A 19,642-nucleotide genomic window follows, 5' to 3' on the forward strand; every position below is an offset into this window, starting at 1 on the left:
CCCTTCTGTGGAGAATGAGATCCTCACACTTCAAAATGACATCGAGATTAAATCCAGGGCAACACAAGGGATGCAGGGAGAGTTCTGGGAGCTACTGCTGCCTGAAAAGTATCCTAACCTCAGGAGATGTGCCTTGAACATAACAGCTTTTTTTGGATCAACCTACCTGTGTGAGTCTGCTTTCTCTCACATGAAGTTCATCAAATCAAAGTACAGAACCACAATGACAGATGACCACCTTGTGGCCTGCCTGAGGCTTGCAACCAGCGCCTACAACCCAGACTTTGAGAAACTAGCCTCCTCTTCCCAGTGCCAGCGTTCCCACTAAGGTAGACTGACATTATTAAAATAACTAAAAACAAAAAAAAACGTGGAGAAAAAAAAAAATCAGTGACTGTTGACTTTTGATTGATGGAAAAATGTAATATTACAATTTGCAGAATGGGTACAATTCAAGAAAAGTACAGGTCAATACAAAGTGCTGAGAGCACAAAAAAAAACACTTGTCATTGACAGACACACAAGTTGCCTGTCGGATGAATGTGTTGTCAGTATGTATGGCAGAGTTCAATAAATGTGGAGTCCCAAATGAGAAGTTGCAATGTTTTCATTCTTGTAATTCCGACCTTACAATGACTATTAATATTTTCTGTTGGTCATGTGCATATTGAATGGGTTATTACGGTAAATTTTGGGCTGGTAGCCCTCGGCTAGGTGGCAAATTTTGAAAGTAGATCTTGGGTCAAAAAAGGTTGGGCACCCCTGATATAAGGGATGAGAGCAGCCAAAGTCTTGTCACAAGATTTTGTTGCTTCACAGTCATTGTTGACACATCGGGAGGAGGAAGGAAAGATGAAAGAGAGTGAGTAGAGAGAGCATCAGTCAGTGGCGTATCCAGGAATTACGTTTTGGGCAGACAAGATGTATTAATTGTCGTCTCCCCGCACACAATCGTAGCACTAAAGGTTTTCAAAGAGATATACCTGCCAGACGAGTAGGATACAAAGGCTGAAAGGCACGCATTTACATTCCAATGGGTGATAGAGGGTAGGCGCTCTACCGCAACGGCCAATCAGCTGTCCATTAATAGTTCTCAGGTCTTGTTTTTGTCCTCTTTTTGAGTGGTGTAAACCACTCCTACGACTGGCTTTGTTTACGTGTCTGTCTGTATGTCTGTCTGTTCGTACCAAAATGAGCATGGTTGCTACGGTCACCCAGTTCACCCGGGTGTGATTTCATTACGTCAGACATGACGTCAGACCACAGCTGATCAGGCTATATAAGACCTTACACCACTCAGTTCACACGGGTGTGATTTTTTTTCTCATTGTATGGATTTTGGCCAGGCCAGAAATGGATTTGGACAGGCGGACGCCTGCCCTCGCCTTATTGTAGATACGCCTCTGGCGTCAGTTGACTGAAATGGTACAATCAATGCTTTTGGTTTAGCACACACTTTGCTACTAAAATAGTTGACTAATGCATCTGTTCCTAGACTAGCCACAGTGATGGAACATTTCTGTAGGGCAAATAAACAACAAGGGAACAGGAACACTTCACTGAATGTCCGACTGCCCTTATGTGATGTATAAAACTATCAACCTACCTCTAACCTCTGAGTTTTGTTCAAGGGCAAAAGAACAATGAAGAGATACATTACATGAATTGAATACACAAATGGCCCTATTTTCACAACACTAGTCCTTGTTCAGGTTCAGTGTTAATTTTGTTGACTATGACTAAGAATAAAAGAGTAAAAGAGTAAGACTATAAGACTAAAGCATTTCAGATGACTAAATAGGACCAAAATCAAAGTTTTCTGTCAAAATTAACACTGTTCAGGTCTTAACTTGCACTGTGTGGGGTGTGTTCAGTGCAATGTTGCTATTTACACGCCACTAAAAATGGGCACTAGACGGCACTGAATTAGTCCTGGGTGTGTCATGGGTGTTACATTAATAAAACCAGTGTCCGGTGACATCACCTTTAAGAACAGGTTGCGACCTGTGTTGAGACAGTGCCATTGTGGTGAGATCAAAAGAGTACATTGCTTTCATAGCAACAAAGCGAATGTCCTGCATGAAGTGAAGCACACCAGTTTAAAATCTACAAATGTGTTATAATAATGTCAGGAGACATTGGGTTATCTGTTATCTTGTAGTGTGAGCAGGGCATCGATCCCTCCCCGTGCTCAATTACATGTTACACAGATCACAGGTCACTGTTGGCAACGGATCGTATACTGTAGCTTGTCATCGCTCAGATGTCAAGTTGTATTGGACACTGTTATTACTACACTAATCCTTTTTATAAATTTCCCTCCACAGAACATGATGTAAAAATGCATAATTCAGTGATCACATTCCCCACCAGGTTTACCGTATCCTCATTAATGACTCTGAGAAGTTGAAATTTCACTGGAGGATAAGCCCCTTGAGGTGCAGCATCTCATTTTTGGAGGGGGTTCTTAACACATAAAACCCCATTGGAGTTGATCTACGTCAATTAATAAATGTTACACTTAACGCCAATGCTGTAGATTACGGCAATTGGTCTTTTATAGTGCTTTTGATTGATCAAGTCGCTATGCTACTCACGTTAGCTTTGGGTTGCTAGCTGGTGTCAATAATACTGGATCGGGCCTGGGCCATGGCTCAGTGGTCCAGGCACCTTGGCTGGTAATCCAGTCTGGCAGTGTGCCGCGGGTTCGACTCCCGGTCCCGACGACCTTTACTGCATGTCTCCCCCCCATCTCTCTCCCCATTTCCTGTCAACCTACTGGTCTGTCCCTCCAAAAATATAAAATAAAGGCGAAAGCCACAAAAAAAAACACTGGATCGTGCCATCTTGTTCGCCGTGCGCATACACACCCATTCTATCTGTTTCTTTCAATCGCCTGTATCTCCTATTCCTTGTTCCAGATGGCATTTCTGGTCAAAACAAGGTTTATTCCACGGCCCAGAGCCGACGATGTCATCCCCTCCATCATGTTTTAGCAGCCCAGACGGTAAACAGGAAGTGATCATGCATCGTCACACACACACTAACATAAGATCATAACATCCGGTCTGGGTTTTTGGCTCTTCAAAATAAGAGTTGAACGGGGGAAAATGCTGGTGTGAATTATATCAAAGTTATTAATTGTCATTGGTCGATGTCGACCGCTCCGTTTGTATTATCTGTGGTGTTTCCATTGTCAGTAAGGTGTTTGACTGCAATTACTTATAAATTAATTCTTTATGGAGCAAGTGAAGAAAATGTGGGTGTGTATTCTTCTTACTTGTTGTTGTGGCTGCTACACCAACGCACCTGTCGCTTAGTCTTTAATCGGGTCTTCAAGAGATCTGTAAAATAAAATATGCTTAGTAATTGAACTGCTTGACATTGTCACATACAGTAGATCCACCAAAGCACAACGAGAAGGCTACAATTTATTCATACAAATACATGAACAGTGTTAAAACACCACAAACCCGTAGGTATTAGTGTACTGTATAGGATTGTCAGACTATTGGTGATGCATATAAATTTAGGATAAGGGAAGGATCGAAGACCAATCAATCATCTGGACTCTGGAGGAGTACCGTGGAGGAGAATTTGTAAGAATGTAATAGAGTACAAATACTCAAGAAGTCAGAATTAAGGACTGTAAACCTTTTAAACAAGTGAATATTAACTTTATCTTTACTGTTCTAATGTTAAACTTATAAATCTGTATTAATACCTTTTAAGGATAAATACTTTAGAGGAAAACTACAATACCAAAAGGAGAGGATTAGGCAGAGAAGTATCAGAGTATACCAGAATACCTTAGAATGAGTTTGACACCAGACACGGAAGAAGAGACGTCACACCAGAGCTAATGATTTTCCATTTGATATATATTACAAATCACATCGGGAGAGAAATGGCAGGTCCGTACAGCGTTAAAACGATCTCTCACTGACACATCATCAGTGACAACATTTTATACTACATAAGTCATAACATCCTTTGGACATGGGGAAGTAATGTATTTGAGTTCAGAGGGTAACCAAAAAGTGAATTATGGCGACACCTATTGCCGGGAGGTTCACTTGGGACAGTACAACTGACGTGGCAAATCACACTTCCGGGAATCCAGAAAGTGTGACCAGAGGGAATCGTAGTTCTTTTAAATGTAGATGTAGTTTATAACTGGTTACTGACTAGTTAGTAGGAGACAATTTGTCTGCTCTAGCACCGTACCAAGGCCGAATAACATGTTTTTCACCAGAGGGGCAGATAATGCAAGACGTCAAACAGGAGAAAACAATCTTTTATCTTACTCGCTGACTGGGGGAGAGTGAGATTTAATACTATCTGTTTTACGCTGGGGCAGAAATGATATGTAAACTCAGTGGGATACAGGGCATGAAAAATACATAGTTATTGAGAACATGGAAACTACCATCCACCAAAAATAACAGATCTACAGATCTAATAACTCAAAATTATCCATCAATTGGTATGTCGGAAAAGCGTGCGCACCCCATAGTGGGCCAGAATGAATGCATGAATGACCATGTATTTCAGAGGTATTTAGCAAATTTTAGTATCTCTCTCCACTTTAATCAATTGGGACACTCTAGACTCTACTGCAGGGTTCCCCAATTAATTTTCCTCAAGGGCCATATTTTGACTAGGGTACCAGGCTGGGGGCCGAGTCCGCACGCGCGAGGTCGAGGTTTGGCCCTGAAAATTCATTTTCAGGGCAAGACCCCATTTGAAAAGGATGCCCAGTTGGACATGCATAGGCTACTGACCCCCATTTAATGCCATTTATATCTGGCATTAATCCCCATTTTTTAATTCTTCCAGGGGCCACAAGGGGGCGCTCCACGGGCCGCAAATGGCCCGCGGGCCGCCTATTGGGGAACCCTGCTCTACTGTATCAGACCACTGACAATGTCCTCTCTGTAAACTGTTTTTTCAGACCAAATTGAGCAGTGTACAGTTACGGTACACCCTCTGTTGATCAGGGCAGTCGAACACAGCGTAGCACAGCCACTAGCATGTTTTTGACAAAAATATGTTTGAAACTAAATAATGTTTTATTTATTCAAAATAATTCCCTCATAATATGGGGTTGTGGTATAAAAATGTTTGAGAACCCCAGATCTACTAGCTGGCATCTCCCTTAGAGTCTCCCTAGGGAGGTCCCCGACGCACGTCCCACTGGGAGGAGACCCCGGGGCAGACCAAGGCGCAGTTGGAGGAGGCACGTCGACTCACTGGCCTTGGAGCATCTCGGGGTCCCCCAGGAGGAAGTCAGTGGTGTTGCTCTGGAGCGCTCTGGTGGAGCTGTTGCCCCCGCGACCCGACTACGGATAAGCGGTTGAAGATGGATGGATGGATGATGATCTACTAGCTCACAACTCATTGCAGCGCAAAGTGCTGTGAGCTGGTAGATCGGCTATTTTAATTGCGTGACCCAGGCACGCAAAAAACAGGATTCATAATATGCACACTACAGTAGGCTAAATGATGACATTGGACCAAGGAGGAGTCTCAAGTCCTCTAGAGTCGTTAACAAATAATGTTCGAGGGAATAACGTACAGCAGTTGGTCTTGTGAGATTGCATGTTCCATGCTTTCATTACAGCACGAAGCTCGGAATGTAATGAATTTTTTATCAAAACCATTACATTACATAAGCTTTTTAAAATGAGGCTATAGAATGAGCTATAAATATTTATCATAATTGTTTTCACGTAAAAGAGAGAACTTCTCAGCACCAACCGCAGCCAGCAGAGAGAAATTCACTACATACAATAAGGACAAACAGGAGGACACTAGCAAAGGTGACTGACAATCGGACATCCTGTTATACTATCTCCCTCAGAGCCATCAATTCATGATCATGACTCTGAGGAAGATTGGCATCGAAACGTCAGTCACCTTTGCTAGAACATTCATCAATAAAAAAGGCCAAAAGGTCCCTGCACTAGAGCTCTTCACAGGTCCAAAAAAAATGGCTCCGAAATCCGAAATTAATCTGTGACATGTTACCGATTTCGACCCGTTCCGAAAATATTTTCAAATAGCCGAATGGCTCCATGACAATTTCGTCCGATTCCGACCCGTTCCGAGATTTCTTTCAAATTGCGGCGCCGAGTCTGACCGAAATCCGATTATTTCCGACATTCCGAGAGACCCGACCCAGCTGAGCCAGGCAGACATACATGTGGACTATATAGAAATAATATAACGTATTGACCAATTACCATTTTATGATTAAAGCGCGAGAGAGAGAAAGAGAGAGACAGACAGACAGAGAGAGAGAGACTGCACGCTGCAGTATAGAGGGTGGGAGAGGGAAAAAAAGAGTCTCGTCTCTTCTCGTCTCCTCAGCGTGCGTTAAGGCTGTACCTTAGCCCTTTTTTTAGGACTCGAACTTCGGCAGGAATTTTTGAGCTAACATCCGGACCATTTGTTTCTAATTAATTAAATTTGAGATATCCGTCTTGATCAGAGCGCAGCACGTCTCCCCTGCTCTTTATCAATCTCTCGCATCTCTCCCAACACACACACACACACACACACACACACACACACACACACACACACACACACACACACACACACACACACACACACACACACACACACACACACACACACACACACACACACACACACACACACACAGTCAAGTGGCTCCGCGAAAACAGCTGATCTGCAAGCTCATGTGAGCTTGCTGGCAGGCAGCTAAGACAGCGTATATTGCTCGTTATTTGTCCCACCTGTGTATTCTCAGAAGCGCATTGAAGTGCTTAACAATGATCAGAGTTCCCTGCTTTTTGTGATGTGATGCTAGAGAGCATATGCTAATATATCATGGCTAAGAACGGTTCCCCCTGTCAGCGATCATGCTGGTGTGTGTGTGTGTGTGTGTGTGTGTGAGTGAGAGAGACACGTCAGACATTCCATTCAATGGAACTCTTTTGTTCTCACAGAACAAGGTGAGAAAGGTCAATCGACTCAGCTGAAGGCCAATCACCAAATTAAGAGATGCACGGGAGATGGGACAGCAGAACTAGGAGATATTTCTTTAAAAAATCATAACTTCTGACAGGAATGCACTAGAAACTTACTTTTTTTTACATGCTCATATCGCATTCTCGCCGAGATATATTTTTGAGTTAATAAAAAAAAGGGAAAAAATAATAATATATTTTATTTAATAAAAAAAACAAAACGAATGGTTCAAGCCCATTAATTAAGATTCGAGTGCCAACCCTAACGAGCGAACATTCGAACCTTGAATGTTTGGGGACAGCCTTAGCGTGCGTGCATTTAAAATTAACCAAATGGTTAATTTGTTTTTTACACACAATCAGAGTTTTAGCAGAAGCAGATGCATCATGCATGTACCGGTCTTGGCTGAATGGAATATTATAATATATATATTAGGCCTATTACTTATAAACAGCTCCTACTTTGCTCTTCTTTATCCACGTGTGGGGAATGGGATAGGCCTACACAGGAGAGTTGTCATGGTTGCTTTAATCCTTCTTATATTAATTTGATTTCAGCTTTGCTAGTTTGCTTTCACCTCGTTGTCGGGATCCGTGATTGTGATATATATATATAAGTAAATAAGATAAGTATATAAGTATATATATAAGTATATAAGTATAATTGCACGCCGGTGTTTTCATTCAAATCAGCGCAAGGCAAAACCATGCAGGACGGGGCTTGAATTGTGTGGTAAGTATTGCGCTGCTGATCCTAATAATAGGATAATATTTCATGTAACACAGCCGTTCGTGTCGCTGCAACACTAACCTGATCCTAGGTCAGCCTAAATGATCACACTTTAAACAGAACTTTTTTCCCCGTTTTTCTCCTCCGCAGCGATGCGGACTTTGCGGAGCATGAGCGCACATGCAGCGGACAGAGAGAAAGAGTATATAGGGTGTACCAAAATCTCCTGGAGGGGGCGTCAACATATGTGTCACGTGGTAGCGGCCGCCATACTTGCTGGCTTGTCTGGTTTGTTTACATTGAGCGACTATCCGTGTGCTTGTATACGTTCTTTTTTTAAACTGACCTCACAATGGTGCAGACTTGCTCAGTAAATAAGTGCCACAGCAGGTCACATCGAGGAAATGAGCCAGAAAACGGAATTAGATGTTCAGCTTTCTAGCATGGAGACAGCATCAAGGAACCCAGATTGACGAGTTTACAAAAATACATAGAATGGCTTGGATCGGCGCACGGGCGCAGAGACATAACGTTCAACAAAGTATCTAAGCACAGCCATGTTTGTTCACAACATTTTCCTTGTCCTTGTAATGTATTTGGGCCCGACGTTCTTTCTATCCATCCTGGTGTTTGTTCACTATGTTGTCGCCAAGAACGAGCTCAATATTTACAAAAACATACCACCGTCACTCTATTCTGAGTGATGTGGGCTAGAATTTAATGCCCACGAGAGGGCCGCCCCTAGCTTTTCAGACGCCGCCCCTCTTGGTGACGTACACGTTTTCACACGCTATAGCCTCAGTCAGAGGCTATATATATATATATATATATACACACACACACACATATACACATACATACACAATCACACGCTGAATGAATATTTTATTAACATTTGCAACAACAAAAAAAGCACAGACAGTTCACACACACAGTAGCCTACGGGTCTTCTCGGATCCACTATATTACACATAATGATTGACAGACCCGAGTTCCGAGGGGGATACGTCCGATTCCGACCCGGTCCGAGTGATTATGATAAAACACGACTCCGGACCCGAGCGGGTCTCGGGTCCATTCGGGTAATTTCGGAGTCGGGGATCCGGTGAAGAGCTCTACCCTGCACACTGCTGGGATTTTCAGATTTTTAGCAGCGTTTTTCTGCCGTTTTTCTGAAAAACACGTCCAGTCTGCAAGGACTGTAGCTGATCCAGTGTCCTCTCCTTCTTTGCTAATATATACTGAATGGAGTGAACCTACTGTACATTGTTTTTTTTTAAAGGAATATTCATTGTTTTGACCATTTTAAAAAGGGAAATACCACTCATTTTCAACACTATGTCATTAATATGGAACTGAATGTGAGAAAATTACAAATTGCGATCACTTGGAGCAAGTCATTTCCTTTCTGGGATTAAAACAAATTATATTTTTGTCTGCCACCATAAAAGTGAAGGAGGTTTATTGATTGGTTTCCATCTATTCCACTCATCCACCTGTCACTACAATGCTGAACTTTGTACTACTGGCGCACCATAAGGAATCTCAGTTGCCTCCACTGGAGAGCACCAGACTGAGTTTAGTTCCCAGCCTGATCTCCATCTACACTACAGCACACACCTGATGCCACTCACTAACTGAGTGGGTAGAGAGGCCTCATGGTAATAAAAAAAAACCTGTGTCGAAGACACTTGTTCAAACAACAACTTAAGAGGACTGAATTGTTATTATAACTATATTAATAGTTTACTATGAAAACCGGCATTTCCGGGCCCGCCCCAAAGTTATTAGTAAAGTTCTCAACAGGCCCGAAAATTAAGGCCCGGCACTACCTGGGCCCTCATCAAACCCTGTACACTCAAGACACTGCCCCCGCTGCCACCCTTAGATCTCCATATATGGCGCTGACCTGTTCTGACATTCCATATGTTGATCTGACCTCATCAAACCCTGTACACTCAAGACACGCTCCATATATGGCAAGACCTCATCAAACCCTGTACATTCAAGCCAAGCCCCCATGCCAAAGCGCCAGCGCTTGCCCAGCAGTCTGCTGTCACCCAGGCGGAATGCGGAATGAGTCTTACTGGTTATAGTATGTGAGACAAACTGGAAAATATAAATCAATGTAAGTAGTTTTTGTAGTAGATCTGTAGTAGCACTAGCACCATTTGAAATTTGCACCCTATGGCCAGAAAAAATATGAAATCTGTGTGTTTGACTAGGCCGGGTTTGACTGGATTGCTGAATTCCTACAATGACCATAATGCTTTGGTGTACTGCTCCTCCTTGTGGACGGGGGAGGCTGTCTTACTGAGACAACATGTAGTCCCGGAAGGAAGTTAGACCAGTGTCTGTGATGTCACAGACACTTTGAAATACTAAAATATCTAAAAACACACCACCACCAGGAAAGTGTTTCTTGTGTCCTAAACATCATTAAAATAAAATCTAGTTGCAAAAGGGGTGAAGTGGCCCTTTGATGCTCTTCAGACTAGCAGTCTTTGCCAATGTATTGTATTGTAATCAAAACATTTTGTTTATTTGCTTGCTTTTTATGTTAGTTAGTAGATGTCTTTAATAAAAAAATGATTTGAAAACATGGGTAAACTGTCAAAATTGGTAGTGGATCCAAAAACTGACATTGGTCAGGCTGCAAAGGATATTCGTAAGACTCACAGATTTTCAGCACATATATTTCCACATGCCACCAGTACAGTTTACAGTAAGACTGTTCAATTATTTAATGGCACTCTATGGAAGACAATTCATGTATTCCATCCATCTTCAACGGCTTATCTAGAGTCGGGTTGCGGGGGCAACCATTCCAGCAGAGAGCTCTAGACTTCCATTTCCCAAGCAACATCACACACTTCCCCCTGGGGGATCCCAATGCGTTCCAAGGCCAGTGTGGAGATATAATCCCCCCCATCTGATCCTTGAGGTCCCTGGGGCACATGGGACGTGCACCAGGGACCTCCCTAGGGAAGTTCAGGAGGCATCCGTACTATTCCTTTTTTCCTTCAAACCTTTATTTATTCAAAGACATTGAGGTTTCAATCATTTGCAGCGTTGTTGAGATACATCACAGTACAATTTCATTTTCACATCAAAATTCACATCAATGATCAAATCAAAACAAAACAGAAGCTTTCTCATATTGTGTGATACAACACAAGTTTAAAAGCAGTAGGTCTGCAAACAAAGATTTAAATTGTCTGTATGTTGTGGGAGAACAGATCTTTAATTTAAGCTGTAGGTCATTCCAAGTGGTTGAGGCACTAGTAAAACAAGTCTTCTAGATGCCCGAACCAACTTGGATGGCGGGCTCGTCTGAGGACGACTTAGAGAGAGACCTAGACCTTATTATAAATCTACTGAATTCTGCAGCATGTGTCACACATGAACACAAAACTGCGGTCTCAATGTATTACTGTTGGTAGATTACAACACAACAGTAACAGGTTGGTAGATTACTGTATCTGCTAAAATAAGCATTTTATTAGCTACAACGTCCTTTTAAATTAGGCAAGTATCTGTCATCTACTCATCTTGCAGTTGAAACGCAGGTGAAGTGGGAGACATACTATGGTCCGACGGAGCATTGGTTCGAAGGAGCATTGGTCCGAGGTGCGTTGGGGGTCGGGAGAGGGTTGGGGTTAGGTTTAGGTGTGCTGCCCCGGGGGAGGTTATGGTTAGGGTGAGGGTTTGAGGTAGGTTGCCTCAACCTACCTCAAACCTCGAAATGGCAGTGACAAATACGCATAGTACTCGTGCAGTACATACCTCCAACTCTCAAGTATCCAGTCATAATGATCAATGTCTTGAATACATTGATTTTCCACTGATAAAACCGGGGCTAATGCCCCGTTAGGCCAAGTTACATCACACCGCAATCCATCTGTAGTTGAAGATGTATGCGACTTTGAACCACGTATTAAAGCTCATCATTCAGTGATTCAATGGGCTATGCCCAGGAATGATACGATATTGTAGTTAAGAAATCTGTTGATCAAGAGGCTATAGAGCTGACAGAATGAATGATTAATTTAACAATGGATTAATCAACCCTCAGAACATTTATCAAATAAAGGTTTGGTAATCAAAAAATCGGTTTGGTTATAATCATGTAAACATTGCAATTACAGAATCCTAACTTATTTTTTACCTCTTTATGCCACCAATTCCTCCCTCATAAATTTACACTGTATGTGTGTCATTGATGTTGAATCTTCCCCCACTGGGAGGATGTGGAACCTCTGTCCTACGGGGACCGCATGTTAATTCAGACAGGGCATTAGTCCTGTCTGAATTAACAGACTAGCGCAGCGCTACTCAACCCGCGGCCCGCGGGCCCCATGGGCCCGTTCAACATGTCTGTGCGGCCCGTCGGCCCGTCATGGTCATACCAATAAAAAATATTTTTGTTCTGCTTTCAGTGAAGAAAAGTCATTTCTAGCGTTTCTAACCACACGATGCTACTGAGCCGTTTGTTCTTCCTGCTGACAAAAAGTGGCCGTGTTGTTGTCGATTTACAAGTCCATATGCACAGCTGCAGCATGTATCCACGACGCGTTGTGCAGTTGTATATCGGCTCGCGTTCGGTAAACAACACAGTCATGAGGAAGTGCAAACAAGTTACAGGTGCGGACAGAAAGCAGCATGTTTTGTGCTTGTGCAAAGAATATCCTCCTGGCTTGTTTCGGATCAACCTATATGTGAAAGTGCAATGGGAATTATCAAGTAAAAACAGCGCAACGCTTTCATTGACGAGACCCATGCATGCATGACTGTCGTGTGGCGAAAATGCAGACTCAAGTGTCACATTAAGTAAGAAATCTCTCTCTCTCTCTCTCTCTCTCTCTCTCCCTCCTTCTATCTCTCCCCCTTCCCTCTCTCTCTATCTCCCTCCTTCTATCTCTCCCCCTTCTATCTCTCCCCCTCTCCCTCTCTCTCTCTCTCTCTATCTATCTCTCTCTCATTACGTGTAGAGATGCCACCGATCCGATATTATATCGGGATCGGCCTCCGATCCAGCTTAATTAATGTATCGGAGATCGGATTTGAGCAACCGATACACGCTCCGATACAGGAGGGGGAAACGTGTTTAATGTTTACTACAGTCCGTCCTGCTCAGACAGTGCAGTGAGCGAATCCAACCTCCAGTATGTAGGCCTACAGACTGCAAACAGAGACTATAGAAAAAAAGCCCCACTAAGGTGCAATATGCAAGAGAATGTAATCACTTACAGACTTAACAGCTAGTATTAGAAGTATAAAGTTTACCCGTCGTCGCACGGATCAGTCAAATCACTGCATGCGCAGTTCAGTTGTGTGGTGGAGACTGATCATCTCCACACCACAGCTGCGTTCTGACATTGTTGTTGATGAGATTGCTCTTGTAATCCATTCTTCTGCTATATATTAACTGCACACACGTGCTGTTTAGCGCTATGTGATTCAATCTTTGTAACTTTATTATTGCCATTGGAAAAAAATGCTGCTGTGACGATGATGATGAAGAATAAGCGCACGTCGTCGTCGCGGTTAAATCCGTCTTTATATAATTGGCTCAGTTATCAAACCATGACATTGTTGTCAGAAGCTCAAATATTGATTCAGATTGTAAGTTTAGTGCAATTCTTAAGACAAAGACAGAGTTTGCAAACTAAAGTAGCAAACACAACACCAGCACCATAACAAACGTCCTGAGACCTTTTTTTTCTCCCCGAGTTCTGTCGGTAAGGCTCAAGGCTTTTGTCGCATGATAGCGCAGCTGATTCCAGGCATCACATTAGGGCTAAAAGGTACCACTGTACATAGCAATAATAATAATTACTATTATTATTATTATTAATAGACCATAGTATTAATTAACAGGTTACATGCAGGCATCACTTTAGGGGTAAAAAGGTACCTTTGCACATAATAATAATAATAAAAAACCATAGTATTAATTAACAGGTTGCCATTTCCTTAAGGTTTACAGGTTAAACACTTATTATTCTTATTTTTAAACACTTAACCATAAACATCCCCTCTATGAATTTAAATGTAAGGCATTTGTACATTATTTGCTATTTAGAGATATGCTGTGTATTACAGCCTTGTGTAACATTACACAACAAACAATATTAATAGTATGACTGCTCTATTATTTAAAGCCTATTCTATAATTTAAAAAATCACACCCGTGTGAAGTGAGGGGCACTCTTATCATTGTACATCATCATGACGTAACATGTTTATTTGCTCAGACACTGATGTAAATTCTCCATTCATTGTCAACAGGAATTTAATGTTTGTGTAAGACAAAAATCTACACTTAGCTGAATATAGGAGGGGCTTGCGCCCCTCAAAAATAAGGGGACTTCCCTCAAGTCAGACCACTCGTTAGTCAGACCCATGCTGCGGGTTACAAATCATCGTGGCTTGGGTTAGGTTAGGGTTTAGGATAGTGTTAATAATGGTCTGACTAAATTGAGATCTCTAACCAATGCCACGCTACCAAAAATAATGTCAATGCGCATTTTGTATTTAAATTTTTTGCTATGTAAAATATCGGATATCGGGAGTGTATCGGAAAATTTCAAAAATGTATATATCGGATCGGATCGGAATTGAAAAATCAGTATCGTTGCATCTCTAATTACGTGTGGCGTTACGTTGTGGCGTTTACTGTTTACCGTCCCAGATGTATGTCGTCTCTCCTGCCTCCTCTTTAACAGATGTCGCCCAAATCAAACCTGATTTATGAAACTATTCATTTTAATTTGTAGGCAGTAATTAGTAAAGAAAAGTGTGACTGAATGTCACTGGAAGATATTCATGATTCTCTGTTGTGTTTGTCAGCCACTGACTGAAGCCAATCAGCCAATGAATGACTTATTGCACTTATTACATTGTTGCACTGTTACTATTCACATTTGGTGAATGAAGCCTGATTCTTGATTTGGAATCAAGTATGTCCAGAGAGCCTTATCATTATATCCAGAGAGCCTGAACCCATTAAGTAGGAAACATGTGTTGGTTTCCAAAACTGTAATTTATAGGTATGTTATTATTTGTACCAGTCCATGAAACTGTGATATGGCTTATTCATTTCAGTAGTATTGGCCTCTTGGTTATCTCTGATATTTGATTTATTTGCAACAGTAGTCTGTTCATGTTCTCATCACATTTTGTGAATAAAAGCCCCATTTTGTTAGCCTTAATTTTATTAATAATCATTCCATGACATTACAATAATTTTGTTCAATGAGGTTTGGCCTTTCCTAGATGGAAATGTAGTCTGTTTTCTGTGCGTTTCCTCAATTTTTAGACCACTCATAATGTGTTAGAAAATCACGGACAAAAAATCCAATATAGGACCAACATTATTTGGGCTTACGGCCCCTTGGACTTTTGGTATTTCGCTGAGTGGCCCCTGAGCCACCCTAAGTTGAGTAGCCCTGGACTAGCGTCTGCTCCCGTGCTTGCGGTTATGGTTAAAACAGCAACCTGTATGTTGCTGTTTTAACTGATTGCTGAATATATAATTGTATTAACGGTTTGTTGTAACTAATATTGTTGTTGTATTACTGTTTTTTTTTTATGTAATCTCGACATCATTGTAAATGAGAGGTTCCCTGAATGAATGAATGGTTAGGTTAGGAGATGAGGCGGGTTGTCATTTGTCGGACCAATGACTAGTCTGAACAACGTACTGCACCCCTGTCCTACTCCGCCTGCCCAACAGTTCCTGCTGACCTGGGTTCAACTCCCCTGGGACAGAGAAGTTCAATCGAGTACTAGTTATATCGATACTCTTTCCCGTCACCCCGTGAGTGTGACTGTGATCATGCAGTGCTTCTCTGCTGCCTGTCTGTCTGCACTGTCTGTCTGCACTGCAGCCTGTGTGGCTGCCAGGGGGGCCCAGGCGGGCGCTTTGCCGTTGCTTGGTGTCCCATTGATTCATGTACTTTTTATTTGCATTGTAATCCACATAGGGGGATTTTAAATCGCCTGTTTGAAAAATAAACACTGGCCGTTTCACTCATATGGATATGAAGAATCAACTGACTGAGAGAATACTGAATTAGTTACATTTTCTCTAGGAACAGACTGAGTGACTGACTCGCAAACGATACAGAGACACCTCCCTGACAACAAGCCGAGACAGCTTGTTTATTAGTGGACCACAATGCTTATATGAAACTATTTTAAGATGACCCCATGTTATTCTCCATAGAGAAATTACTTCCGTGAACCAGGCAGAACCAAGGGATGAGCGAGTGACGTCAGGACTTCGGCGCTCTATTCTGTTTCACCCTGGGAGCTCAAAACCTTCCTATGCACTTGTGCAAATGGCAAATAAAGTTTATTCTATCCTCATACCGTATTCTATTTCCGCAAATGGCAAAATAAAGTTTATTCTATCCTCATATCTATTTCCTTGTCATACTGTCAACAAAGTGGGTGCACTTTAATAAATCAAATTTCCCAACAGAAAACTGGAATGTATGTTAAAAAAAAAGAAAGAATAAAACACATGCAATGCACGGTTAATCATTTGACGATGTGCATACCCACAAAATACTGGCTCATCATTTATCTCAAGTCTTTTTTAAGAGCTTAGTCAAGAGTTAAATCTAACCTAAAGCCTCAGTTTTCGTAAACATCAAAGGCTTGGTTTCCCAAAGGACATCATGCGTAGGGAGTGGGCGTGTGGTTCTTCTCAACAACACCCCCTTCACTGTGAATATAGATATTCCGTGCATAGATCTGCCACACAATGGTAGGCATGAGGCCTGGTATGGTATAGGCCTCAGGCCTGGTATGGTAGGCTTCAGGCCTGTGTTTTCATATAGGCCTACATTTACCTTGCCGACATCACTTCACCTCTGAAATTGTATTTAATAATATTTGGACTGCTGGACAGCTGACAGTAGGCTGATGCTGAAGTAGGCCTAAACATGTTTGTTTATTTTCAAAGTTTTTATATTTAAATGAGATGAAGAAAGTCACCACTCAGACCACAGATTTCTCTGCGAATGGTTTTACTACTGCCACATGTCGACAGGTATGTGTAGGCTAAAGAGGCTTTAGGGCAGGGGTGCCCACACATTTATGACGTGAGATCTACTTTCAAAATGACGAGCTCAACAAGATCTACCCACTGAAAAAATAATTGTACCATTGCTAAAAATAGTTTAAATATATAATGTACCTGGGGGGGCTTTGGAATAGGGAATAGGGAAATTATGACAGGCAGTTTCTGCTGTCAAAATATGACCCCCCAGTATTTAACTTAAACGCCCAATGCATTCTCAATGGCAATAGCACAAACTTTGGCATGCTACTAGTACTACATACTTACACCTAGAAACCCCATTCAAACCTATTTAGGTTCATCTTACGGTGGACATGTTTGCCTGAAAAGAAATCTTTTAAATGTTTCATAGTTTTAGAAATATAGTGCTTTCAAATTTGAGAAATTCACAATGGGGCTCAATGGCAGATATTGGCACGTCAAAAAAGCACTTTCACCTAGAAACTCCATTCACACTTTTTGTAATTCAGCTTACTGTGGAGACACATGCTGGAACTTTTTACTTTGAAATGATTTGTAGTTTGAGTTATTTAACTTAAACGCCCAATGCATTCTCAATGGCAATAGCACAAACTTTGGCATGCTACTAGTCCTACAAGGGAAACAGGCTTGTTTATGTATTCATGCAGGAGGTCTTACGTGCGCAATGAGGCTTCTGTTTGCGGCCTAGAGGGGTGTGTTCAAGCTACGTGCAACACAAAATGTCTTTGGGAAACCCAGCCAATGTCATTTTAAAGTGAATATTAAGGTAATACTGAATGAAAGTGCAATAAAACATTTTTGAGATAGTATAAACAACACCTTTGTTTTTAAAACCCATTGCAGCCCTAACACATAGTATACAGATTAACTACCATATTCCCTCAAGAGGGATGTAGATTGAGACAGATGCAATAATTGTGGAGCAGATGCCATCCATCACTGCTACAGTTCCCTCGACACAGCGGCTCTCATAAGACACGCCACTTCAAAAGAACAAATGCAAATCAAGTTGGCTAAAGCCAGGGCAGCCCTTCAAGGTTCATTCTGTAGTTTTGTGGAGAGAGAATGCAATGAAAAGGGGAGAAAAATCAAGAGAAATAGAGATTTCTAATGTGCAAATAATTTGTCACCGAGTTTCACCTTGTCTCCCTCTATGGTACCATGTCCCCACACTCCATGGCTGCAAACACACACAGCCTACACAGAGTTTGTTGTACTGTGCTTAGAATTCAGAGGATGTTTTCAGAAAAACACGCTCTCTGATAGTGATGACGACGGACTGTTGCTATGGTCACTTGTAACATGGCAACTAAGTGACTTGTTCAATATATTTTCCATAGCATGGCTGTAGGCCCCCCCAAACAAGGCCTTGAGAGCAACCCCAAGGGCATAATACCCCCCAGCAACCATGCATGAATAAGTATGACACACACACACACACACACACACACACACACACACACACACACACACACACACACACACACACACACACACACACACACACACACACACACACACACACACACACACACACACACACACACACACACACACACACACACACACAGGTTGGTGACAGGAAAGTCTCATATTGATCTCACTTTGTACCCTATCACGAGCAGGGTTGGTTTTGCCGAATAGCGTACTATTCGAAGCCAGAGGCTCAAGGCTGTCTCACAATAAAACAGTTTTAAACAAAAAAAACAGTTTTCACAACAATAGAGATTCAGATATTTTGAGGCAAGTACTCAAGGCCACATCTGTCCATGCTAACAGATTGAAAGGAAGCCATTTATTTATTCAGTGACTGCACGCATATGAACCAGGCGCGTAGCCTGGGGGGGGGGGGACCATTTAAAACAAAGACGGCTTGCGTGCTGTAGTTTTCTACTAAACATACATTTGCATGCACAAGGGCTGCCAAAGTATAGGCTATCTTTTGTTGTTTTTCTTGTTTTTCGCTCCCTCTCTTGGCCACGCGGGCCACGGCCTACGGCCCTACGCCGGTGATACGAACACATGGTGTGCGTGCGTGCGTGCGTGCGTGTGTGCGTGCGTGCGTGCGTGCGTGCTTCAGAGGAAAAGTTATTCAAAGTCAGTCTGTGACAAACTTGTTATCCTTATGTTCACTGTGCATTAGATTGCATTGAAATGCACTGGCACATGGTCTCATATGGCCTTGGCCTTTTTGGCACTTTGTTTGGAGCTTAACTGCTTTATTAAACAGAAGTTGTTCAAAGATTGTGTTTCATTATCAGTTTGTTGCATTAGTCTGAAAATTATGAATTCATACACAGTACAAATCTTAGTGTTCATTTAATACCAGCAAGTGTACAAATAGAACCAAATGGATCCATCATGTCATGTGTGCAGTACACTTTTCAGAGGTAAATAAACAATGAGAATTTTGTAGGGTAGGCTGCAGAAAACGGGGAAAAAACTGCTAATGTTGAAAAAGTAAGACTTTTGGGGGGAAAGATGCAATTTCTGGGGGCGAGAAAAAAAGTAAAGTAATAAGTTACTTTTGGCAGGGAGAAAGTATTATTTATAAGTAACTAATAATATGTAATATATTACCGTTTTAGAGTAACTTTTCCAACACTGAAGCTAGCTATGTTCACTGTGTTATATTCACAGGCACTGAGGTAAGGGACAATGAGAAGATCAAAACAAATCAGTGATGAGGAGATTCAGTGAATAAAAGTGTACATCTTCAATATGATTGGGTATTCACATCCACACAAGCAAAAATCTGCGGTAATAGCAAAGACATGAATTCACAGAGGGAAACAGGAGAGCCTAGGGGACAGAGAGGAGTGATCACCTCAAAGCCCATTT

General features: G+C 41.9%; 1 protein-coding gene across 5 annotated transcripts in view; it reads right to left on the reverse strand.

The window, feature by feature from the left end:
• Positions 1-19,642, reverse strand: part of gpat2 (glycerol-3-phosphate acyltransferase 2, mitochondrial) — a 164,759-nt gene that overhangs the window by 136,711 nt on the left and 8,406 nt on the right. For 3 of the 5 annotated variants that reach the window (XM_079515533.1, XM_079515531.1, XM_079515532.1), the window contains one exon: positions 3,281-3,344. The exons of 1 other annotated variant lie outside the window; for it this stretch is intronic. The gene's annotated coding sequence lies outside the window, so the exon portion shown is untranslated. The remainder of the gene's footprint in view (positions 1-3,280; positions 3,345-19,642) is intronic. One more of the 5 variants, XM_079515534.1, reaches the window with a different exon arrangement.

This window comes from Electrona antarctica (assembly GCF_951216825.1).
Source record: "Electrona antarctica genome assembly, chromosome: 12".
NCBI lineage: Eukaryota > Metazoa > Chordata > Actinopteri > Myctophiformes > Myctophidae > Electrona > Electrona antarctica.